The following is a 24,906-nucleotide window of genomic DNA, read 5'->3' on the forward strand; positions in this document are numbered from 1 at the left end:
CATTTTTTTGTGTGTTGTTTCCAATGTACCATAAAGCAACTTTTTACATCTCATTTTTATGTCCCCACTTTACAGATTTCCGCAGTTTCCATTCACAGTTTACAATTTGATCATCAGTTTCTTCTGTATAATTTTTAAACTTCTTTTTGGATGATTTCAGTAAACATGTTGCTGTATGTGCTTACGAGTCAGCACGCAGAGCTGCGTGTAAGGCAGAAGTTAGATGGATACCAGCAGACCTGTTCTCATGTATTTAAACTCTTTCCCCATGGTGCCTCGGTGCTCCTGCGGATCCTCCCAGAGCTCAGGTGGACACGGACACGCTCTGTGCTGGTGCTGAGGTTGGCTGCAGCTTTCCTGATGGCAGCAATGCCCACAGCCTGTGACGAAGAGAGATAGTGATCACAGAGTTTCAGTTATGCGGAGATTAAAGGATAAACTTTGTCAGATGTTTTGCTAATAATGGTTAGAACAAAACAGTTTAATCTTTCATACGATTTAACAGTGATTAGAGAATAATCCAATATACTCAAATATCATTCCTTGCAGTCCCATTAACTGTTTGGAACATTTTTGTACGTACTTAGCAAAGAAAACAGGATACTCCAGGTACTGCTTTTGTAGAGATGCAGTCTGCAGGTGGATGCTGCCGTGCAGATATAGCAGCGAATACACAGTGGTAATACCCCGATAGAGCCGCAGTTATAATTCTTCAAGGTAATGCACTGCTTAATGTCTCCTACAAAGAAGAAATGGGGGGGAGTAGAGGCCAGTTAATTACACGAAGGGAAGTTTTCTCAGCTGTGCTGTCCTGGTGCTGACTGTAGAAGTAATCACGCTGTGCAGCACAGCAGCAGGAGTTTGGGAGAGTTGAGAATGTCAGCTGTGCCTCCTGAGATGAAACAGGTACATCTGAATGTCGTTATTTCAGCCATCAGAAGAGAAAGAGGGTGTGCTGGTGAGGGGGGGAGCTGGGCCCTGAGCTGGGTCAGGCTACGCTGTAAGATAACATCTGTCTCTTTGAATGCAATTTGCTTACATCTCCGTTTTTGGGAGGAGGTTACCAGGAGTACACGGAGGGAATGCACATCTAAGAAGCCTTCCCTTTTAAGTTCTGGCAGTTGAGTAAAGCCTTTAAAGTAGGCCAGGCTAGCAGGGCAGTGTTGCAGCATGTATGTTTTAGTGCTTCTGGGACCAGTCCAGCTGTGCTGGGGCAGGCAGGTAGGCTGAGATGTAAATTGAAGGGTAGGGAAACTGTGAAGTAGTAATTACCCTCAGGAAAACGGAATAAGCATTTCCCAATTGAAAACTGTTTTGCAAGTAGTTTCAATGTAAGAGTGGCAGCGTTGTCTTAATTATTTTCTTCCAGCTTATGAGTGTGCTGCTGTCTCTCACTGGTCCATACTGAGTGGCCTGTGCTGTCTGCAGTGCAAGCAGAAAGCCAGTTGTTTTGAGACAGTAGTTTGAGGTGTGTATTAAACTGCAGGTCTGTGTGCCAAGCTGCTTACATCAGCAGGTGTTTCTGTGCTCCAGTTTCAAGCACAGCTCCTGATTCCTCTCCTGGCGATGAGTGAGTGATTTTTTGAGAAGGTTTAGTATGGAAAATAGGCCCAGTGGAGTGTGAAGAAAGTCAGGTCTGTAGGGAGATGTACACACTGCTGAGGAGCTGTTTCAGATTCCCTGTGTAGAAACTTTAAACTAGATTCGATCTTGTGTTCCTTGTGAACAGTTTGCAGAATGTAAAGAAATGCTTAACATCATAATCTAGCTGCATCTCTGCCATGAGTGATGAGCCCCTGCCTCGTGTTCCTTCGAGCGTTGGAGAGTAACTGCTACTCCCAGCTGCGGCGGGTTTGTGGTGGTCACTTTGGTTCTCTGGCATGTATGCTGAAGGAGCCACAGCACCAGCATGCACAGCTGCATGTTGCATACAGCACGAGTAAATGGTAAACCTCAATACCTGATGACCAAACCAGCTTTAATAGTGTGACTTTGCTGCTTGAAAGCCGGTCAGAAATACGGTGACCTCATTTTTGAGGTGAATATTCCGCAAATGTCCCATGGTGTCTTTTGGTTCCTTGGAGAACATGCACAACTGCTTGGCTGCCCTGCAGTCTTGTGCTCTCTATTCAAGCTCAGTGCAGTTTTATTCACAGAAGTTGCCCTTCTGAGACTCCTTCGTAGCCTTTATGCTACAAATGTCAGTATGAACAGTTGTGGCAGCGGAGCTGCAGTAGATGGACACGGATGAAAACGTGATGCAGTTTGGGTGGCAGATGCCACGATCTGGCCTGTTAATAGCAAGTTCACATGTCAGTTATTGGGGAGCAGACTGTGCCTTCTGAACTACGTGATGTTAAATGCCGTAGCCAGCACCATTAGTGTTCTGCTGAGTGGCATCTGGGGGCAAAGAGAGAAAGCGTTCGAGAGATGAAAGACATCAGAGGAGTGAATAAAACATTCAGTTTTCCAGAATATGTCTGGAAATGTGCAGTATGCTGTGCATCCTGATCCACGGCCGAGGATTGATTTGGAGTCAAATTCAGGATTTCTGCAAAGTGGGCGTCAATTCATTGGAGTTGACAGAGTTAAATTAATTCCCACATAATTGTCTGTAATCCAGACAAGAAAATGACCATAGATATTTGATGGAATTTTAACATCAAGTCATAAATCTAGATTAGGAGTCCTGGGGTTATTTTACAGATTTGGCTCATGCCAGTGATGAAGCCCCTTTGCCAGTGCATTTGTAAGATGCTCGTTCAGGTCCAATCTAAGCTAGTTAAATTCCTTGAAGCTGGGTATGATGTCAAACCCAGCTCCATGGGCTGCAGCTGGCGTGCTGAGTGGAGGCAGTAAAGGCCAGATGAGTAAAAAATTCCAGTCCGTTGTGTCCTGTGATGTGGCCATTCCTCCTGGGCTGAACGTTTGCACTGAGCACAGGGGATTTCTGATTGCAGCTGTGTGTCCTCCAGGTCCTGAAGTCCTGTGTGAAGTCAGTTTATAATGGAGCTGTATGGGGAAATACTCGGACTTGCGGCTTTTCTTTTTTCATCCAGTTGAAGATCTTTGGATTTAATAATTGAAGTTCAGGCTCTGTGTGGCTGCTCTGTAGGTATTTGGATACAGTAAGTGCAGGAAGGAACCCAAGTATGTGGAGCAGCTGTGAAATATTCTGTGTTATGACTCTCACTGTGATTCTTAGAAGGAACGAAGCGTGGCCCTGGGGAGGATGAAGGGCAAGTTCCCGTGTGCTACCTGAGAAATTGTTTTGACAGCCATTCCCACGGGAGTGCCGTAGAAAAGCTTCACGCGTGCTTATGGGATCTGCATCGCTGCCACAACAAGGCTGTGTAAATGGCCAGAGCAAGCCCTGAGGTCTTTTTCAAGATAAATTTCTATGCTTGTGTGTGGAAAGGCACCATAGATACTGGTGGTACGCTGGGCGTTTCACCAGAGTTATGTAGTGGTTGTGCTTCTTATTAAGCTGCCCAATTAAATATAGATGGAAAAAGATTGGTATGCTTAATAATTGAGCACACCATGCCAGGCAGTGTATGCCGTCTGTGCGGTGTTTTGCTTCAGCAGCCCTGGGTTGAGTTTCAAACAACAAGCCCGAAAGCAGAGTTACGGCACTTCTTCCTGGTGGGAGCTGTGAGAGGACTGTGCTGCCTGCAGTGCTCTGAAGGAAGTAGTACATGTATCCCATGGCTGTTCTCCTTACGTGTGTCGCTGTGTGGGGATGGATAGAGCCAGTGAGAGCACCAGTAGCTTGTGACAAGGCGAGAGGGGCGGTGTGGCTGGACGAGAGGAGCGCTCTCAGCTTTCTTAACCTCAGCAGCTGCTTCAAAAACAGCCTGAAACGTAAGCGGCCGTAGCCCTATTGCTGGCAAATATAAGATGGAAAGGAAATACCTGGTCCTTAGGTTTTTGGAAAGGTTGCTGGTAACTGAACTACCGGTCTGGTAATAAAATATCTGGAAAGCATATTCCTCTGGCAGCATTATCTCCAGCAGTGAAGTCAGTGTTGGAAGAACTGTAGTTCTTCCAAAGTTTGTTAGGTGAAAGTTTTTCTTTAGTTTCAAATGGTGCTCCAGCAATTGAGGTTGTGATTTTTGTCTTTGTAGAACTGTAGAGCGGCTCTGATTGGAAGGGACCTCAGGGATCAGGTGCCAGCCCTGTTCTGTGCTCCTGTTCCTTTACACTTGGGCTGCAGTAGATTTCTGGTATGTGAACAGCGCTTTAAATGCAACACATCCAAAAGTAATGAGGGCAAATATTGACAAAAATTACAAAGCTTTCTGGAGGCTCTCCCTCCCTGCCCCCAACATAGTCCATCTGTTGTGTTAATTGACTAGAGAAATGCTTGTTAAAACGTGATCATTAAGACTAAAATAAAGGGTAATGTGTGTCAAGAGTAATGGGAAAACTTTGGACTACTTGTTGAAGGACTAGAATAGAAGATTTTTGAGTTATTTATTGTAAATTGACCGGGACTGTTAAAAGTAAAATAAAATAACATTTGGCTAATAGATTTAATATAAACTTTCTTAACGTTTTTTCCCTGAAGTTTGTGCAGCATTGTGGACATTTCTAAGGAAAGCCTTGGAATGATTCCTACCGTGAGTTAGCGCTGTGGCTCTGATTTCTGACCTCCTTGCTCTCCCAGAAACCCCCTTGGACAAAACAAGTGACTGAGCACAGAAGTTGGTACCAGGGTAAAGTGCTGCCTGATCTCTGCCTAAGAGAAAAAACGGGAATTGTTTCATTTTAACAGCAGAGCAATTACTCTGGATAGCAGGGAGTTTCAGATGCATTCATTATATTCCAAATACACATGGAAGTCATTTATCAAACACAATGAACAAAACAGGAGGAAATGTGTAAATGTCAAAAAGATGCAATATGACTTCACAGTCCCTGAACAGCAGCTGAGCTTAATGACACGCATGGAGACTTCTCTTACTTTCCAGGTGCTGCAGTTACCTGCTGGTTTCACACGCCCAGTCGCTGGGTGAGCGCGGCACAGGGGGGCAGCTGCTGGCAGGGCTGAGCAGAGCGGTGCTGCGGGGAGGAGCTGGGTGCTGCCTCGTCGCACGGCTGCACGGCTGGCTGCTGCTCAGGCACCTGCCTGGCCCACCCTGCCAGCAGTCAGCGCTGCCCCAGCTCACGCTCAGCTGTGTTGGAAGGAGCTGCGGTTGCATCAGTGTTCTGCCTGTCGTCTCTCTTGTGTGGCTTAAGGAAAGATGTCTTTTTGGTCATTTATATGGAAGAGCTCAAATGGAATGTCAAAAACGGAAGGATGTGCTGAGTAACAGCCTCGCTAGTATGCAAGAGTTCTACAGGAACGAAGGTTAATTCCTGAGCTCAGTCTCTGTTGCCTTAATGGAATAAAACATGTAAGGTAACTAGGAAATTAAGCTGGGTAATCGCAGCTGGCTACTCTTGTAGGCATAGAGCACAGCAGTGCTCTCTTTGGAAATCTTGTGTTAGCTTTTTCTGCAGAAAAGATAGCTACCATCTAAACAAAGCAAGTCAGAAGTTGTGTTGAAAACACGGACTACTACCTGCGCTCTCAGATGATAGGATAAATTGCATACATACTTCAGGTAGAACTGAGGGACAAATCTAGCTAGTCATGTAAAAGGAAGCAAGTAATAACTGGAGAAAAAAAGTAAAACTGAAGAAAGTACTGAATTAACCAACAGTGCGTTCTGCAGTATATTTGCTTATGCAGAGTTGCCCTAACATTGAGCTAGATTGATTTTTTGTTACCTGGGTATTTAGACTTGTATGTGATGTGTAAAGGATGCCATGCATGCAGTGTTAAAGCAGATTTCCCAATTAATTTTCACCAGCTTTCCTCATTGAGGCTGGTATCTGAGAAGACAAATATGAATCCCAAAATGTAGTTCTGTTGCACGTGTGTCTGAATAAATGCAGGTGTTTGGCAGCAGGGCTATCGCAGACCCCGAAGGTACAGGCACAACAAAACAACTTCTGTTGCCATCAGTGACATCGACTGCTTCCCTTTGCACAGATGGAACAGCTGCAGCTCGTGCTGGAGTGTCATTGACCAGGGTGGTCTGCTGGAGAAAGGAAGCAAAGCTTTGCCCTTTTTCTGAGTGCTTCTAAACGTGTAGCTGTCAGCGAGCAGCTGAATTCATAACACACTTTCTCAAATATTGCTATGCACGGGAAGTGAAAAGAATGGTGGGTGAGCTGTGAAATGCAACAGTTGCAGCTGTGTTTCACCCATGTAAAAGAGTTTGTTTTTGCAGATGCTTCAGCCCACTGTTCCCTTTATTTGCGAGGGTCTTGCCATCGAATCTCCGTGATTTTCATAGTTTTGAAGGTGATTGATACAAATGTAGCCTGGCTCCTTCCAGCACCGCTGATAGAGCTCCTTTTGAATCAGAAGAACAGAACAAGCTGTGACCAGAGCGCTGCAGGAATGGCTCTGGTTGCTCTCATGTCCTCATCCTCCCACTGCTCCAGTTCAGTTTTATCACTTCTTTGTACAGGAACAGCTGTGTGAACACCGATATTCCACAGAATGAGGCCTGGAGGCACAACTGTGGGCAGTGCAGTGGTGCAGCCTGGAAGAAAGGACTTCTGCAGATCCTCCTCCTCCGGGTGCCTGCTGTGCTCAGGTGTGCTGTATGTCTTGAAGAGGAAACGGCTCGGAGCTCTGTGGGGCTGAGTTCAGTGCAGAACGGATCGCTGCCCATTCTCAGTTTGATCTGAAAAGTAGAGCCCTGTTGGGATTGTTAGCTTCTACTCGGTGACTTGGTGACTGTCTTTTTCCTCAGCATCAGTTTCTTCCATTTTCTTTTTATTTTCTTTTATGGAAAGGTAGCTGCATTAACAAGATGAATAGGAACACCATCATGCTAGTTTAAATGAAGGTGCTGATGTTTAAGCTACTCTAGGACAGTGATATTTATTCAGATGGCACATTTGAATGCTGTATTGCTAGCATTGTTTTTCAAAGAAGAAAGATTTTTATGGATTGGGGGGCATTCCCACAAAGAAGCCCGGGGCTCCACATGAACACATGAATTCTCATATGCTTGCCACATTTCTGTGCACAAATCAAGTTAATGGAGTGCATGTTTTTGCTTGGGGCCTCATGCTGCTGTCTGAAAGGAGAGCCGTGTGTTTGGAGCTGGAGCTGGGCAGTTCTGTGTCGGAGGGAGGCCTGTGCTCTGACTGCACTCTGAAGCCCAACCAGCTGCTGTTTTCTAGGCTGCTTCCTGTTTCTAAAAAGAACCAAATAAAATGAATGCAATAAAAGCTGGTTCTTGGAATGTCAGGTCTTAATCATCATTGCTTGTGGTGGATGTTAAGAAAACAGTGCCAGTGTGTGATGGAAACCAGAGGAATTTCTGTTGAGATGAGCTGCCTGCCTCCTTCCTGTGAGTGCCAGTTTGAAATCAGCCTTCTGCCTGTTAGCGCAGAGGCCCTGGAAACATGCAGGAACTTTCTGGTTGCTGACAATGACAGAAGAATCTTGGGAAGGTAACTTCAGTGCTGGAGAGGCCGGGCCGGTTTCCAGCAAGTGATTCTGAGCTAAATGGTGGGTCCAGGTGCTGCAAGGATTTGTGTCTCCTTTGAAAAAGCCCAACCTGCTGCTCTTCAGCGTCCGTTACTGTGCTGGGCACAAGGGTTTGGGCAGTGTTTGGTATCACAGTTAACTGAAATGATCAATGAAATGGAATTCCTTTTATGTCCATTCCGTGCTGAACTCAGAATCCTTTCGCTCTACCGACGTGGTGCTGCTGGCAGACTGCAGTACAGCCGGGTTGCCTCCGATCCCGTGAAAATACGGCTGTAATCTGTGGCCAAGAATAGGGCAAGAGGTCTGTGGGGAAAGAGCCATGGGGTGTGAAATGCCACTTGGAGAAGCTTTGTGAAAGGAATGGAGCCTTGCTGCATGTGTTTGAAAACGTGTCTTTGGAAATGATACTTTTAAATGCCTTCTGATCTTAAGACTGCAAGTCCCTCAGTGAGTCTGCTAAAGCATCACTTTGTTATCTTCCCCTACCAGATACAAATTGCTTGTGACCTTGTGAGGAAGAATCGGTGATTTATCACTGAGAAAGATCAGAAGTTGAGGTTTTGTTCTAGGTTGGACTTCTTTGCTTGTCACTGTGGGGTAGAAGCACAGGGTTTGGTTTCTGTCGCTGGCATAAATGAATGTCCAAACTTCAAGGTAGTGTTCATCTCTTTACAGGACCTCTCTGGCTTACTAGAGAGACTGTTATCAGCACTTCCATGACCTCAGTCAGGCAGTGATGTTCCAAGAGCAGCCCCAGCCCTAACAGTACCTGCCCACAGGTTGTCAATCCCACATTGAAACGGCTCTTAAGAGTCTGTCCCCTTCTTTCCTGTAGCTCCACTTTAGTACTGACAGGCTGCTCTCAGGTCTCCTGGAGCCTTCTCCTCTCCAGCCTGCACAGCCCCAGCTCTCAGCCTCTCCTGATAGGAGAGGTGTTCCATCCCTCATTTCTGTGGCTCTCCTCTGGATGTGCTCCAGCAGCTCTGCCTCACTTCTGCACTCAGGACTGAGGACTCCACATCTGGGCACATCCCTGCAGACAGCCAAGGTCAGGCTGCTCAAGGCTGGGCAAGCTGTGGCAGTCACTGTTCACTGTGCGAGAGTTGGACTGATGGCCTTTAAGGTTCCCTTCCAGCTCGAACCTTTCTGTGATTCCAAGTGCCTGCGCAGGATGCCAGGTCTCCAGTGAAGCTCAGCTCCTGAGCAGTGTAGGCATCTGTGAGGTAATCCTCCTGGAGCTCAGGGCTGGGTAGGAGGAAGCATAAACACGTCGTCAGGCATTGCTTGCTTAGGCTGGCTGTAAAGGCAGGGTCTCCTGTTGTCCTTTCTGTGCTCCACATGACAACATGGTGCTGGTTTTCCTATTTTTTTGCACCCACAAGGGAAACAGAGAAATATAAAGGAAAAAGACTGCGTACAAATGCAGTATAAAGGAAACATGAAAATGAAACAAATGGCTTTTCCAGAGTCATTTTGCAGAAAATACAGGAATTTTTTCTCAGTGGATTAGTGTTTGATGCAGTTCTTTTTTTCTGTATATATTTTTTGTTGTTAGACCCTCTGAATGATAAAAGAAGGTGATGTTTTAGTGAGGGTGAGCAGAGTAGTCCTCAATTTAACTAATGTAACCGTGCATTTGTTCCGGATCTTTGTCAACATACATTAAAAATACTTCATCAATTCAACCCATTTAATTTTCTGAGGGAGTCCCTCAGAGAGCTCCTTGCTGTTACATGAATTAGGAGACACAAGCAGTCTGGAAGAGGAGCCTTTGAATGTTTCATTTCTGTGTTGCATAATGCACTGACACGTCTTGTCTCTGAAGGTGTCTCACAGAGCAGTCCTGGGTGATGGCTGAAATGGAGTTTTGTATGCTGTGTCATTTTCTTTGTGGGGTGCAGGTTGGGACCGAATCCTACGAAGGCTGCGGGCTGTAGAGGGGCTGCGCAGTGCAGGAAGTGTGCACAGCATCTGCGTGCTTTATGCTTCCCTTCCCTCCCCTCCCCTCCCCTCCCCTCCCCTCCCCTCCCTCCCTCCCCTCCCCTCCCCTCCCCTCCCCTCCCCTCCCCTCCCCTCCCCTCCCCTCCCCCCTCTGCTCTGAAGGCCATTGAGTCACTGAATGCTGGGTTCATGGAACTTTGAATCAGGTCCATGATAAAGGCAGCATGCGTGGCGTTCCAAGGTTTATTCCTTGTGTTGGCAGCTACTCTGTTACAGGTTACAGCTCGGGAAGGAGCTGGATTTCAGCTGTTCCATCTTGCAGGAGGAAATGAACTCCTCTTAAGAACTGAAAATACGCGTGAGGCAAAGACCATAATTTTGTTACCATTAGAGCCTATTTTAATGTGCCTAAATGTACGTTCCGTGCACTGATAGGGCAACATTATTTTTATACCCAAGGATTTTAGGGGAATATTTGTGCTTGCATGAACTGGACCTTGAAAATTTTTCTTTGTATGTATTTGAAATTTGGCAAACAGCATGGCTTTACTGTGGGTTTCAAGGGTAGTTTTGCTAACAAGCCTTGCACCTAGAAGAAAACCCATCAGGTTATTTTTGCAGCATGGAGATCTTGGTGATTTTCTAAGAGTAGAAGTGGTTGGCTGCATCATGCTGTGATGCAAGCCACGACAGAAATGAGCACAATTATCCTAGAGTAGTATTTTCCTCTGTCTCTTCATTTGGGAATGTTTCCATACACATATGTTTCCACACACTGTGGGAGAAGGACAGGAGGCGTGCAGCTGAGAGAGCAGAGACTTTCTCAGTAATAAGCAGCACTTCTGCCATTGCGGTCGGCTTCTGTCCCAGACCTACCTCAAAAAGCTGTACTTTGACTGTGTGTGTCATTGGCAGGCAGCTGCAGAGGCATCACATTATGCTTGCTGCTACGTTATTTCAACTATAAATAGAGACCTGGAGCCCTTTGCACTGAAACCTTCCCCCTCACCTCCATGAAGCCATTCTGCAGCTCCCCTCTGCCCCATGTCCGGCAGAGGCGCTGAACTCGGCTGCGCGGCTGTCAGCACATCGTGCCGTTGTGCTTAAAGCCAGTGGTTTTTCTTCACCTTTTTTTTTTAATGCTAACTTTGGGGCTTTGGGCTGTCACTCATCCCCTTCACTGCAATCAGCAGCTGTTTTATACCTGGAAAAAGTGAAATATCAGAGGAAAAAAAATCTCTGTGTTACGTTGAATTTCCTCCATGAATCCAATTTTTATTGCACCATTACTGAAAATGAGAGTAACTTAATGATGCTTTTCCCTTTCCCTTTTTATTTTTTGCCCTCTAGCAGGTTATACATTATTCCTATAGAAATGGAAGGCTAATGGAGGCAGCTAATTGCAGTATAGTCTCTGTAACAGCTTTCTTGTGGAATTGTGCTCCTCTGATCAGTGTTCAGCCTCCTGCACCCAGTGAGGTGGCGGCTCCCTGTAAGCTTCCACCACTCACCTGGAGACCATCAGAAGCTCTGCGTTTCGCCCGTATTTAGAGGTGTTTGGGGAAGCTTCACAAATACTTCCTTTTTTGGCTCAAACCTTAAGTGGGACCCCATGGAGATAGTCTTGCATCTCCACTAGTGTGCAACCAAGCAGGGTTTTTGTAAGAATTGTTACGCATACTAAATTGAGTAATGGAGTGAATATAGCTGTAAGCTCTTAGTGAATTTGGATCTGAAGCACAGAGTGAATGAAATGAGATGCATCTTTGTGTTCCTCTACAAGAAAGCCTCTGAAGCTTATCGCAGGCCAGTTGCAGAACACTTCTTGTTCCTGCTGTACAGCAACCCAGCTGGAAACGTTTGGTTTTAAATCATTGTGCATGTTTGTTAAATGGGAATTGTCCAAGTTAAAAAGCCTCAAACATGACCAAAGCTTAGTAGTCTTGTGTGACCGCAAGAAATTAGATCACTTATTTTGATAGCAGTGTAGATTTTCCTCGAATGCTGTTCCTGACCAAATACATCTCTTTGCTTAGATGTAATAAAGACCTATTCATTGCAGACAGAGGGAGTTCCTTAGGATGCCTGGGACTGTTAGGTGTGGGGATGTGTGAGGGCTTCCCGCGGGGTTCAGCTGAGCCTGGGGAAGGTTGCTGTTCAGTGGGAGCTGGGGCTGCTCACACTGAGCCCTGAACGTGTCAGGAGTACAGGCTGTTGGCAGGGGAGAGGTTTTCTTCTTTTTCCTCGTCCTGTTGATCTGCATATGATCCAGGGGCAGCTCTCCTGTGACTTCAGGACGTGTGCCTTAGGCTTTGGGGACAGTAAGTGGATTAGAAGTTGCGTGGCCTGTCTGTGGGCACGTTCCTCTGAGGAGCTGCTTCTACTCCCTTTGCTGTAGTGAGATGGCGATAGAACCTCTATGCCAATCCTGCCATACAAAAGGACATTTCTAAATGGGAGACATGTTCTGTGAGTGTGAGCTGTGTTCCTGTGAGAGAAGTGGAGCTCTGGTGTGCCTGCGTGCTCCTGGCCCTGTCAGGCACAGTGGGGTTGGCCACGGCATGGGGGGCTCGGCTCTAATGTAGCTGCTGTGCCAGTTAGCTCAGAATTGTGATTAACGCTCTTAAAAAGCATCCACATTCTTCTGCAGCACAGATGATGTTTAAATCTTTTATTTGAGGTCTTAATTTATTTAGTGTTCAATTCCCGTGTGGCCTTGCACTTGCATATCATGTTTTTAAGTGCTTCTTTATGGAGAAGGCAGTTTGTGTTATTGCTTTCTAGACAAAGAACAACCTGCATACAAACATTTAATTCTGACTTCTGTTTCTCTTGCTGGGTTTTCTTAGTAGGCTTCCTGTTGCTGGGGGTTGTGCTGATAGTAGTTTTGAAGTATGGATGGTGTGGATGGCAGAGAGAGGAAGGTGGTTCCTGAACTACAGTACTCAGTAGTTTTGCAATTATTTGTGAACTGTTTTATAGATGTGTCCTGAAAAGAGGAGTTCTTACAGAGAGATGTGAAGAAGTATTGCCATGCCTGGAAGAAGTGACTGTTGAGGAGAGCAAAAAAGAAAATTTCAAAGCATGGTAAAAGATGTAAGTGGAATCCCAATGCAATAGCAGCTTACATGAGTGTTGTTTCCTGTGTGCACACCTGCTTAGTGGAGTATCATATTCTTACTGAAAGAATTGTCACAGGTAGAGGAAAGGTTCAGTTTTGTGCCCTTCCGTAAAGGAACCTGAGGCTGCCTGATGTCTCCGGTATCTACTCATTTTATTTTATGGGAAGTTAGGGTAGGACTGTGGTACTGACACTAACTGTTGGATCTGATGGACTCAGTCGGGGATCAAACCAAGCTCTAAGAAATCTGTGCTGTAGCAACTGCCTGGACCACAGCAGCTCCAAGCATGGTGGTTCAGATGATTTGGCTGGCTTCAAACCCTTCAGTTTTTTCACACAGGTGTTTCTGTTCAGACAATCTGCAGCCATCTTCTCTTCTTACTCACCACATTACCTGTCTTTTCCTTTGGTGACTCGAGCTGTATTCCTTGATCATGGCACAAGTGTAGATGCTTCCTCTCAGATACAAGCATCGCAGCATTGTGCTTAGAATCCTGCCCGCTTTGCTGCCACATTTTCCATCATTTCCGCAAGGCAGAGCTGTCCTCAGTCCCTCCCTGAGCCCTGCTGCTTGGCAGATCTTGTTGTGCCTGGACTCCTATGTTTGCAAAGAGAAGGGCAACAGCAAGGAAGGAGAGAACAGGAAGTTTGGAAAGTCCATCTGAGAATGATGAGAGCAAGAGTGACATGAAACTAAACAAAGGTTCTTTAGCCAAACAGTGTCCTCCTATTCTTGCTTCTTTAACTAGGAAAACCCACCTTCTTTAGAGAAGAGGACCAACCTGGCTGTTTGTTGTTCTGTAGAGGAAAGACATGAATTTAAGATAAGCATGGATAGTGCAAAGATTTTTCAGTGCTGAAAAATACCTGTAATGTGGCTGTGTCTTAAGCTTTGCAGCCATGGAACTTTTGGAGAGAGGTTTACAGGGAGCAACATTCCTGCTGCCCAACTGTTCTTGTATTGTTCTGCAGCACTGCAGAAGGGATGCGGAGGAATCCCTGGGGAGCAGCTGTATTGTCCTTTGGTTGTTGCTTTATGGAAAGTTAGATTATCTTCATTTCTAACATTTTAATGAAAATGAATATTTTTGTAACATCTGCATCATAAATCAAATAAGCACTTACATGCCAAATGTCACAGTGCTCTTACTGATAGCCTTAAGCAGACATTGCTGGTTCCCTTTTTGCAGTGCTATTTCTCTGCATAGCATTCTGCAAAATCTTTGCAGAAGGAATGAAAAGTAAGGAATGAAAAATAAATTCATTTGGTTTTAATACAATACAAATGCTTTCTAATTTTCTGTAGGAAAGTCTTGATGTAAAAAGATGCAGATGTTGAATTGCTACCACACAGCACAGAGGAGACATACAGCTCTAATTCTGCAGTTGTTTATTATTTAGAAGAAGTATTAAAAAGAGAAGGGATCTTAAATACAGAAACGTGGTGGGCTGCCATGTTGCTGTGAAGTTGGGCATTGCATGGAAACGTCTGAAAGTTCACAGAGCTGCTATTCTGAAAGTGAAGGTGAAGAGCTTCCTGCAGCAGATAGTGCAAGGCTCAGCACAGACTTCTGCCTCCTCTTCCAAATGAAGTGCCTGTATCACCGAGTTTTGTCTGTGTACACTTAGGGCAAGATATCCACCAGTTTGTAGTGAAAATAACCGTGGCTGGTAAAACTTGGTAAGATGACTGTATTATTGGTAACATCATTTTTCCCCAAATAGGATCTGGATGGTTCCAGAAATCAAAATTCTGGAACATTATGAAGTAATACAGAAGTGAAAGGCATCTGTACTCTTTCTTTAATCCAGTAACCCAATTAGGATTGACATACACAAATGACCCATTTGTACTGAAGACTATAATTCAATTCCCTTTCTTTTGAACTCTGTATTATTTTATTCATTATATTCTATATTTGTATGCCAGAGTACTGCAAGATGAACCATAGAAGAAAAATAACAGAATCAGTACTGACGTGCTGGTGAAATAATGGCAGTGGAGATGCAGATTGTGTCACTGAGCATGTAATTGCAGTGACAGCTCGATGAGCTCAAGGCATGAGATGTCTTGGAACAGTCGCAGCAAGATTCTGCTTTCTTCCAGAATCATTGCATCCCATTCCTTCTTCCCAGAGGAAAGAAGGTGCAGCAGGAAAGAGTGAGAAAACTTTTCAGGAACTGTGTTTGTATTTCTAGTAAATAAAGAGATTATCATAGAGTGTTGAAGACACATTTCTGCCTGGTTTTCATGTTATTGATGCAACTGGGATCATTACTTAGTTACATTTCCAAACACCATTTTAGGGAATGGGCCAGATTTCCTGTTACCAAGCTATTTTTATGCCTCATCAAATGGAGTTCTAAGTGGGTGCAAATTACCTCTGTAGCTTAGCAGATGTGAACATGTATCCCATTATTAGAAACGTTTAAAAGAAGAGTTGATGGAGAAGAGCTCACATTAGCAGAGCTCACTGCAAAATTTATTGTTCCCAAAAGTTATACTTCTTTTTTCTTTTTTCCTTTTAGCAAGCAGTGGAGTGAATTTGGTGCTAGAGAAAGACTGATTTTGCAGCATAGGAGACAAGAATTCTGCTTACAAAGTGAGCATCTTTGGTGACTACTTCATAATTCAGTCGTTGTGCCTCTGTTCAAACTGTGATACTGTGCAATGTGTTCACAGACCTTAGGTCTTTTTGTAGCTGTTATTCACATTTTGTTCAAACAGGCTAATATCAAAATCGGCTCAATTTCCCTTTTTTAGAAAAACTGAGTGGCCTTTTACTTCCACACACAAAGTTCTTGAGCATCCACTGAATCTGTCAGCTAGGATCATGCCCGTAACGTTGGCATTTAGCTTTGTCAACATTGGCTGCCTTGAAATCGCCAGCTATCTTTCATCTGGGTCTTAAAACAGCTGTTAAAAGGGCAGTGATTTCAGGCAAGTAGTGATGAGCTGTAATTAAAAATAAAGTCAAGTCATCCTGTTTTCAAATCCATGTACGTTCTCCTACACTCCAGCTCCCACATATGTGCACGTTCTTGAAGAAACGTCTGTTTGCAGTAGAAGTAGTTTGCAGCAGCGTAGAATATTTAATCAAAGACTGTACTCACTTGGACCACACGTAAATGGGTCAGATTGCAGCTTGAGATGCCTTCCAACTTGGACCCCTGTGCACAGACATTCGCAGTGTGGATGGCTGCTGCTGGAGCTGTCTGCACTCGTTTTTTGGCACTCATTCCTGCGAGGCTGCCAGGTGCAGAAAGAAGTACATGGTGTAACTCTGACCTTGTCTGTGTAACAGTAAGCCAGAGGATTTCCTTTTAAGTCACTGTCTGAAAGGGACTTAGAAGAGCATGTTAGAGTGTAAGTTTGCATGTATTTGTAGGTGGGATAGACCTTGGTGTACTTGGCTGAATTTCCACCAGTAAACCCTGCAAGATACGATACCTGCTGGTGTATCTCAGCTGTGGGTAAGGTTAGCTGGACTCGTGTCTGTGCCTGTTGGAAGCTGATCGAACTGTGAGAGAGCAGAAAACAATTTTCACTGATGTTTTTCCTTCGTTTGTAAATCGTCAGTTCAAAACGTAGTGATGTTGACAAGCACTGCTCCTATTCTCTATTGGAAAATAACCTTAGGTAGCCGAATTGTTCACGAGTGGATCAAGGCCAAAGAGGTTTCTTGTCTTCCCTATCACCTGTACGGAAATGCATATCCAGCTGTCCCAAATTATTCCCTCTTAGAAATTTTCCCATTAGATAATGGCAATGGACGTTAATAAGGAACAGATGCAGTGCTTTAGAAGTATTGCATTCAGTTTGCATGCTGCTGTTTTGACCTCAGCATCGTTTTGAGATGCAGTTTACCCACCTACTAAACCTGTCTGTTCCTATCAGATGGGAATTAATTACGCCTGGAAGTTTTCCTACCCAGTAATGGAAGAGCTGTAATGTAGAATTACAGATAAGCAGGAATGTTGTTGCACATGGAAGTTGTGTATGTAAGGTTACAGCACACTAATTGGTCTACCTGTAGGTTTACAGGGCAGTGGCTGTCAGAAGAAATTCCTGGCTAAGAAAGCTGTCTGGAACCTGAAGACATTTTCCTCAGACAAGCTGGTGTTACATACGGTCTTGAAAGACAGAGTTCAGGAAATGAATCTATTTCTTGTAATGTGCAGATAGAGATGCTGTTTTCAAACAGATCTTCCAGAACTATCAGATAGGAGATGAAGAGAAATGTAATGGAGGGTATTCATGTGATTCCAACTCATTCAAGCGTAAGTGGATACATTTTAGAGCTTGGTATGGCGAGTGCAGAGAAAGCTGTGATCTGGGCAGAACGTCGTAGTTCTCGGATGGTTTTGCAGTTCACACTGAATTTGGAGATGCTGTACCTACAGAGCTGATATTATTGTTTTAAAGACAGGGGAATGCTCCTTGTGTAAGCTGCAGGCCGTACAGTTTTTGTACTTGGTTACTGGAAGATGAGTAGACCTTACTTGATTGAATCAGTCATAGGAACTTGCACAGAACACACTGAAGGTTATGCTGTTTTGAACTCAGGAAGTGAACTCAGAGACACCACTTCTGCATTTCAAGTCTCCAGAGATTCCATTAGCCAGACCCTGAAGTTTCTGTTCATTCTTTACTCACTTCTGATTCAGTCAAACTCCCACAGAATTTGGGAAACGATTGAGTGATACCCTGTCATAAAAATGACTCAAGATACAATGTGTTGGTGCACTGCTGTAATGGATGTGTTCAAACCATGTTGGACAAACCCGTGTCACTCTTGAGACACCGGGAAACAGTGTGATGGTATTTCAGGGAATCCTGCTCACTGAGCTTATGGCACTTCTCTCACGCTGTGGGCTGAAGCTCAGACAAAAGAATGTAAAAATCTGGCTCAGAAGACAACAAAAAGAGAATGGAACTTACTTTCAGTAAGTACAGAAAATGTCTATGGAAAAGAGAAAATTAAGCCACGTGGTTGTTGGAGTCTCCTGTGAGTAACTGTATGGGCAGTGGGAGTTAATGTGGGGAAGTGAAGGAAACCATCCAGCTAGAACATCAGAAAGCCTCCATTGGCAGTGCTGGTGTCGGTCTGGCTGGGCATCTTGTCATCCACATCTTGTGCAACAGCAATCTCTGCTTCCTCTCTTGTCACTTAGCAGTGTTAGGATTTAGTTCTGGAAGACCCACTAGGGAGGTAGCAGCAGTGAGGAAGCAGAGATCCAGCTGAATCCCTGTGAAAGTGTTGTCATCAGTGCAGCCAGATCAGGACATGAGATGTCTGACTTGACACGGTTGGTGGCATGGTGCATTTTGTCTCTTCACTTACTTCCATTGCAGCCACCAATCATCTTTCCCCTCCTCTGGCAGTCTCTCAGCAGTGCTCCATGTCGGTGTTCACCTTTTTTCCACTCCTCACTCCCATGTGCTGACTCCTGCTGACTTCATATTCTCTCACATACACTTTGACATTAAGTGCCATTTTAGATCACTATATAAATAAAGAAATCTGTCAGTGTTTGTAATCCTGTTTGCTCTTTCTCTCTGCCAGTTTTATCTCCATTCATCTCTGAAAGATTGTGGACAATTTAAGGATATGTTTGTGCAGCCCAGTAGGAACTGGGACTGTTGGAGGGAATAAGGAGAGGTTTCTCATTACCATTTTGACAAGGTTTGATTTTTTGTCTACTTTTTTTGAGGCAGCAGCATGGACCTTTGTGTGGGTGAAATGCTGGAGAATATACAAGAGTGTCACTATTTGAATCAGTGTTACAGATAAAAGTAGTTCTTACAAAACTTACTTTGTGTAACTTTCACAGTAACTTAATTCAGTTTAGCAGCTTTTAAAATTCCTTTCACTTTTGCTTTTCGCTGCGTTTGGCAGAGGTGAATGAATGTGTTGGCTCCTAAAGTGACCCCAAGTGTGCAGTGAGGAAAGAGCAGCGATACGTTTATTATACGTTGTGAGATGAAGGGAGAGGCAGAGAGCAGCCGTTCTTCTGGACACGTCCACCTCATGTCTGTATTCATCTCCATGGGCACTAGAAATGCACTAGAGCTGGTTTTTGCAGGACTGCCTCTCTAAGGTAGATGCGATGCAGAGCATGGCCATGCTGGTCGTGAGCTGTCTGCAGCCTTTGCACTACAGTTCTGCTTACTCTGACAACAATGGGAGTGGATTTTGTATGTGTATTTTTTCCATGTGTCACTTCCCTGCTTTTTGTCGTTTGACCTCGTTTCGTGGCAGTACAGCAATAAGTTGCAATGGATTAAAGGGAAGTAGTAAAATAAGCTGGCTCCTGCATGAAATTCTGGATGTGCAGCATCATCTCCCACACATTCAATCTGTGCTATTTATTTCTTCTTTCAGGACTTTATGCTTGTTGACACTGAGTCCTCCTGTTGTTGCTTTCAGCTCCAGCTGCTCCCATCTGTATGTAGTGATGCTATTCTGTGCAGTGCTACCTTTCCTGCAACTGCAAATTTTGGTATAATAAAATCCTGACTGAGAAATAAATAAGGGAAAGGATTTGGGGCAAGCGAGCAGAGAGAGCTTAAATTATGAGAAAACTCTTGAAAGCTCTTAGAGATTGCCTTTTTTATAGAAAACCCAACAAGTACTTTGAAAGAAACACTGCAGACCTCCCAGAAATGCCTGTGGACTACTGATGGTCTTCAAAGAATTTAGGTGGCATTATGGAGCATGCATTAATCACTGCAGACAAAGGAGGAAGTATTAACATAGGATCTGTGGGGATGTTATAGCTGATATTTTTCATACATAATAACCTTGTTTCTCTTAGAGCATTATGTGTATTTGGTATTTGAATTAGACTTAATTTAGTAATCTAGCTTAGTGTGTCATCTGAAACCAGGGATGCAGAATCTTTAGTGTTTTATCACCCTTTTCAGTCTCTTCAAGGCTGAACTCCTTGTCAGAGGTTAAGCAGTTCTTTTATGGCCAAGTTAAAGCACATGCGGAAATTTCCAAACGTTTTATTTGAAACAATTACTGATTTCCATAACAGAGTGTAAAAAAAAGCCTAAATGTAGATGAGAGACTCTAAGATTCCTCTTTAAACACAACAAACACAAGGGATCGCTAAGAAAGCCTGTGTAAGCTCATGAAGTTGATATTAGACAAGAAAAATGCTGACTGAATTGCAGTGGTAAATCTTTCATCTTTCCAGAGGTCGGGGATGTTTTAAACAGACGAGTGTTTTGTCCTCCTCATTCAGCCCGTTGTTTCTTTGCTGCTGTTTGTGCTACATTCTTTCTGACATCCTAAGGAAGTATCCATTATTATGGAATACAGGACCTAACAGTGGCCATCATGACAAACAGAGTGCAGGAATATCCAGATTTCTTCCTGAAAGAAAAAGTGTTTAATTCTTTTTACTGTTGTGAGGAAAAGTCCTCACAGTGGTGGCATTCTGCGATCTCCTCAAGCACAGAGGCTGCTCAGCAGGCAGAAGTGTGATGGCCAGCATGAACTGCAGCTGGTGTTCAGCAGTGAGCTTATGGAGGTGAGGTGACTACCAGCAGTTACTGTGCAGTCATGGAAGAGTTGGGAAAAGCTCTGCTCTGTTCAAGGTGATGTTGAGAGGCAAAATTTTCCAGCTACCCTTAATGTTTACATTCAATCATGTCTTAACTTTGCAGTTTGCAACTGATAGTTTGGTTAGGAAGAATGTTAATGTGACAGCATGTCCTCTTCTGCTGAGGAAAGGGCAATGACTTCAGGCAAACAGCTGTTAAATATTTTGATAGCAGTCAAGTTGGTAGATATAAGTCTCAGACCTGACTCCATCATAGAGCAAAAACTTGAGGGCAGGCAAGCCAAAAACCATCCATTTTTAGGCAGCGTTTCTTTGCTGTTACGATTTTATGCATAACACTTGTTGTTTGCTACCTCCAACAGCTCCAACATGAAAAAACTGAAGGTTATAAGAGCAGGGATTGTGAGTCCTGTTCCTTCCTGCGATGAACCTGGTGAGTTCATTCTGCCCCCCAGAGGGGTGCCTTTATAATCCACAGCCCGGTGTAGGTGTGTGTAACAGCTCTCATTCCACATACTTGCCATTCTCATGAGAAGTTCAGCTCGGGCTTAATGTTTACACCTGTAGCATGGACAACTTCTTAAAAAAAGAGGGGAAGAATACCAGTGAATAGCAGATGTCATAGCATGAGTAGAAGAGGCTCCATCAATCAAGGATCAGTATGTTGCTAAGGAAAGGTCCAGAAAATTACTTCTCCCATTTTCTCATCCAAAAGAATGAAAACACAGGAAAACAAAAAACATACAGGAAATGTTTTGAACAAATTTCTGATACTTCACAGCCTTTGGTTCAGTCCTCGTGTATGCTTGATGTGCCACAGATCACTGTCTCACCTGAGATCCCAGGAGGAGGCAGTCCTAGAAATTCTGTCAGCTGTACCTTGGAGCAGGGAGCACAAGAAGATGGCCTGGGTGTGACTCTGAGACCTGGTTTGAGGCATCTCTGATCTCTAGCAGAGCTCCAGAGGCAGTGAGAAGCTGCTTTCTCTTGCTAGAGCCTTTGGGGAGATCTTTGACATTCTCACGAAGCAGAAGGGAGCGCATTAAAACAAACAGCTTTTTGTATTGCTAAACAACTCCAAATGCCTTCAGAACTTGCACAATACAGACATCTCTGATTTGGCAGAGATGATTTTTGAGGGATTGTCTTCACACAGTGGTTTTGTTCTGCTCTGTCTGTGCGGTGAGCAGTGTGAATGCCACACCACAAAAGAAAATGCTTTCAGCCAGATTGTCCTCTCACAGCCCTCCAAACCCTCCAACTTGATAGCAGTATCAGGACTGAGGAAAAGTATTTTAACTCCTCAGATCCCTGAAGTTTTTGTACCATTGGTAGAATTAGGGCAACACAGTGTTTCACTGATCTTAGCGCAGAGGGCCCAAGCACCACAACAAATCTCCCAATTCTTCCAGGCTTACTTGTTGTGATGCAAACATGAGCTAGGTTCCCAGCAGAGCAACACAGCACCATGCTGTGCAGCCATGCACAGAGCTAGTCTGCTGTCTGATTTATAAATAAGGTAAAAGAAAGCATGTTTCTTGACACGAGGTACTCGTAATCTAGGGAAGTATGTCACAGTAAGCTTATGTGAAGCAATGTAACCTCTTCAAAGAGAGAGGTTAGGGGGTAATCCAGCCTTTCTTTTCATTTCCTTCGATGAGCTGGAATCCAAATAAATTTCCTGCTTATTTGTGCATGAAGAAAACAAGTTGAGTTTTTTTAACTGAAGTTACTGGAAGGAAGAACATAGGCATTGCATCTTTTGGTTTCTTGTCCTTGTTACAGTGAGGTGAAGCCGTGGCTGCTGCTAGGGTTTCTCAGCACCTAAAAAAAGCCTTAGAAGCGATCCCTAATCTTGCCACTCCATATTGAATGGTTTTGCTGCAACCCAGCTTTGTGTGAAGAGGCTTAGAGGAGCTGGGTCACTTACCACATACCAGCCTTAAGATTTGGTTTTGTGCTTTGGAAGTTGAAGTACAGGACTGAGCGTTTGGTGATTTTCTGAGTGTCGTCAGCATGTCAGAGCAGACACTGCGTGCACAGGGAGTGACCCCCAGACAGCAGTGACAGACTGACCTCAGGGACAGCCACAGCTGGAGCCAGGCCTTGGGCTGCAGGTGGCAAAATGAGTGTTGTTGTTCTGGCTTTTGCAATGCATCTCAATTATGTTTGGAGGTCACGGTAGCATCTTGCTGGGCAGGAAAACTACACCCTTTTAAAACATCATTAATAAAGCAGGAGCTGACAGTCTTGCTGCAGTTAAAGTGTGTATTTGTTTTGTTTGTTGTGGTGTGCTGTGATGGAGACGTTTCATTGCTGCCTGTGGAAAAAAATGGTTCACCCTCAGCTTCCTGGACTTCCTGCTGTAATAGAGATGGGGGGGATGTGGATTTAAGCATGTTTTGTGTGTGTGTGAGAAGGGAAGATGTGACACAGCAGTGTAAGCTTTAGAAAATGAGAATAATTAGGAAGATGTAGTTTAATGTAGTTAACTATGGATGACTAGCCACTTTCTTTGTGTGTGAGTGTGTCATTATATACTGCTCCCTGTGCTATCTGAGCATAGCAAGTGTTAGAAGAATCTCTGCATAGCAGGTGAGGGCAGACAACCATGTTGTGTTGCTCACTGCTAAACTAAGCCAGCAGAAAAGACACTGGGGACAAAAAAGAACCTGCTTTTGCATTCCTAAACTCTTTTCAAAGCCAGTGAAAGTAAATTTTGTGTTGGACCTGCGAGTTAACCCAGCTGGGATGGATCCTACGAAGCAGACATTGTGACTGCAGTTTATGCAGACATGATCCCATTTTTTGTTTCAGGGTTTGCATGTGGGCAGTACTGAATTAATATGTGAAAGTAGCTCCCTCTAGTGATGAGGAACTGCCATAATTTCCATCCATCTGATGCAAATGCAATTAAATAACAGTAACTTGCACGTTATGCTGTTGATTGCACAGAGGTGCTTATAGCTCATTCAGAGATACACTAACTTGTGTAGGTGGCTTTCACAACCTGGCTTACACAGCTTGCTGAACTGAAGAGCTCACGCTCTTTGTGGTTGATCAGTACTACAGTGCTTATGGAATTGTAAGAATAGCTTAGAATGGAGCTTTAGGTGTATTAATGTTAGGACAAAGGTCTTCAGTGCTTTTTGTACTTCGTGTTTTCTATTGTTTTTGTGATCTCCTACTTTTAATCCTTCGTACTGCAGAAGTCCCCAGTTTCACTAGTTTGCTCCCTTGGTTTTTGCTGAGGAGAAAACTGCCTGTAATTCCCATTTCTCTTTTCCCATGGAGCACAGAGCCCAGTCTGTACTCTGAGAACTGCAGAACCTTCGAGGACTGTGTGCTGGAAGGTGCTGGGTGCTGTGCTTGGATCATAGAATCATAGAATCACCAAGGTTGGAAAAGACCTAAAAGATCACCCAGTCCAACCGTTCCCCTATTCCCAATAGCTCCTACTAAACCATGTCCCTCAACAAAGCAGTCCCTCAATCCAGCAAAGCAGCCTAATTTTGTAGCAAGCATAACTTTGAGCAGGTGAAGAGCATGGCTGTGATTAACAGCAGTCATGGGACAGTACGTGGATCTTTTTTAGGATCTTTTTGACCTTAAGCAGAAAATGTAATTATTCTTAAAAGGCCTCGAATGTTGATGTTTAATGGGTGTTTTTAAGAAACATCTTTGGGGTTTAAAAAGTAATTTACACAGTATTTTTTAACCCTGAGTGTTTCAAGCACTTGTAAGGAATACAGAAGCTCATGTGTGGCTCTTCCAGTTTTTGTTACAGGTTTTTTTTCTGTTCACTTTACATTAAATATTCAACTTTTTCAAATGCACAGATATGTAAATGATGGTGTGATTTCACGGTGAGTGCTTGTGTGCTCTGTCTCAGGTTCACATGACTTCAGTCAGTTGTTCTCTTTATCCAAGCTGTGTCATGTGAAGGGATATTTTTAACTGGAGAGATGAGACTGTGATCAGGATGTCAGGTGATTGGTCAGTTGGAAAAATGCACTTGGAAATATAATGTGCCCCAGTTAGGAATACTTTGGTAATGGTTGTTCTCCAAGCTGGTTACTGGCTTTGCCCCCAGCTGTGACTGTAGGGTTTCAGTTAGGAACAAGTTGTCTCTAGTGAAGAAGTGCTTGGAGCCCTTGCCTTTCTGTGGCAGGACTGTGCTATCCAGTGTTACTGTTCCATCATGAAAACTGATGCAAACTCTGCTGTCCTCACTGATTGTCTGAGAGCACGGGTGAGATTTCTGTTGCCTCTGCCAAAGGGGCACAAAGAGCACAGCCTGGTGCTTTTATCACAGGGTGGCTGAGCAGCATCGTTCTGTTCTGTGGGTCATCTCTGTTCATTTTTCTATGTTCCTGCGGTTTTCCAGTGCATCTCTGCTGCCCGGCTTTCTGCTGAAGTCAGTGAAGTCAGAACTGAGAGGAAAGGATATTTTGGCAGTGTGAATGTGCAGGTAACAAAGGGAGATGGAAAAAACAGAAAAGCAGGTTGGAAAATGAGTCTGTGGCAGAACTCCTGGCAGTGAATAAAGGACAAACTGCATAACCTGATGCTGACCAGCTACCAAACTAGGAAAGACATCAGAAATGGCCCAGTGTTCTTCTCCTACCTCAGCCACTGTTGTGAATGTACAAGAGCAGCAGGCCTGCAGAAGAGAGAGCTGTGTAATGCCATGACTTGGAGATGAGTG

The 24,906-nt window shown here is 44.2% G+C and overlaps 1 protein-coding gene across 8 annotated transcripts in view; it reads left to right on the forward strand.

Moving 5' to 3' along the window:
- Positions 1–24,906, forward strand: part of GPR149 (G protein-coupled receptor 149) — a 109,196-nt gene that overhangs the window by 33,881 nt on the left and 50,409 nt on the right. For 6 of the 8 annotated variants that reach the window (XM_052685740.1, XM_052685733.1, XM_052685741.1 and 3 more), the window contains 2 exons: positions 12,485–12,598; positions 15,153–15,239. The gene's annotated coding sequence lies outside the window, so the exon portion shown is untranslated. The other 2 variants (XM_052685734.1, XM_052685737.1) reach the window with 2 other exon arrangements.

The sequence above is a fragment of the Tympanuchus pallidicinctus genome, unplaced genomic scaffold (assembly GCF_026119805.1).
Source record: "Tympanuchus pallidicinctus isolate F22 unplaced genomic scaffold, pur_lepc_1.0 scaffold22, whole genome shotgun sequence".
NCBI classification, from domain to species: domain Eukaryota; kingdom Metazoa; phylum Chordata; class Aves; order Galliformes; family Phasianidae; genus Tympanuchus; species Tympanuchus pallidicinctus.